Raw genomic sequence first — 1,424 nt, 5'->3', positions numbered from 1 at the left:
GGTGATATGCTCCAGCGTTGAATCACACCGGACTGCAGCCTTAAGTAGATGGAGAGGCTCATCAGGCTGATGGCCGTCAGGTGTTGGTAATCAGCGGCCATTAGCAAGGCAGGCTACAGGCAGTGGGATCCTTACAGTATGCTACTAGTGCTTAGTGCATTTTTATGAATGTTTTTCTTGGTTCATGTCTTAGATCTTATTACTGTTTTTCATTTACATTTTAATACTTTTGTTGGATGTAATGTGGCCCTGTATACACAATTTCATTCCACCACATGTGCACATGTGGTGGAATGACAAATAAAAAACCTTAAATCCTTGAATATAAATATATATATATGTATATATATGTGTGTGTGTGTGTATATGTATGTCACTTCTGGTTCCGGTAAGCTGATTGTTGGCAGCTCCCCCAGCTTCTCTGCAGCCTTTTATCATCAAACAGACCTGTTTTTTCGAATCGGACCAAAGTTGGTCCCCCTTCCAACCGAATTTGGTGTTCAGTGACTCAGAAAGCCGGACGGGACCGTCCCAAAAATTATTTTGGTCCAGGATCAGCCGCTCCCACCCCACCGGTCACTCTGAGCGCACCCTGCTGGCCAGGTGACCCCTCAAGCTGGGGCGGCGTCGCACAAAGGTCCGGTGTTTTTTTTCTCTCTCTCTGGACCCTAACAAACTTCTCATCTGGACCTTTGTGGTTCTACCTGGTTCTGACAAGAATCGTTGGGTGGTATTTCGCTGGTTTTCTGCTGGACTGGCCCTTGTGGTGTCTTCAATGGTGTGGGGGAAGGGTACCTGTGTCCCCTGAACTGGACCAGAACCGAACCGAGTTGGCTGTGGGGGACTTTGTCATTAATTGAGCCAGTCTCAGTTCAGTGAGCAGCCCGTTACTTTTAAACGAAGGACTGTCCACCTCCGTGGCATCTCTGTTCTTGCCTGTGTAGGAGTTGTGCTTTCCCTGGTCTCTGTCTCCCTCTAGTGTTCTATATTTGTCTGCTCCCCCTCTGATGTATGCACCTGTGATGTTTCACAGGTGTTCTGTGTTAGTCTCGTTAGTGTGTGTATTTATTTTATTTATTCTCCTCACTTTTCCTGTTCCGAGAGGGTCCCGGCGGACGCTCCTCACTTCTCCTGCTCTCAGGGGGTCCCGGCGGAAGCTCCTCACTTCTCTTGTTCCGAGGGGGTCCCAGTGGATGCTCCTCACTTCTCCTGTTCTGAGGGGGTCCCGGCAGACGCTCCTCACTTCTCCTGTTCTGAGGGGGTCCTGGCAGATGCTCCTCACTTCTCTTGTTCCGAAGGGGTCCCGGCGGACGCTCCTCACTTCTCCTGTTCCGAGGGGGTCCCGGCGGACGCTCCTCACTTCTCTTGCTCTGAGGGGGTCCCGGCGGACGCTCCTCACTTCTCCTGTTCCGAGGGGGTCCCGG

This window comes from Nematolebias whitei, unplaced genomic scaffold (genome assembly GCF_014905685.2).
Source record: "Nematolebias whitei isolate Nwh7 unplaced genomic scaffold, NemWhi1 Nwh_scaf_105, whole genome shotgun sequence".
Lineage (NCBI taxonomy): Eukaryota > Metazoa > Chordata > Actinopteri > Cyprinodontiformes > Rivulidae > Nematolebias > Nematolebias whitei.
Note: the sequence above shows the minus strand (reverse complement) of the source record.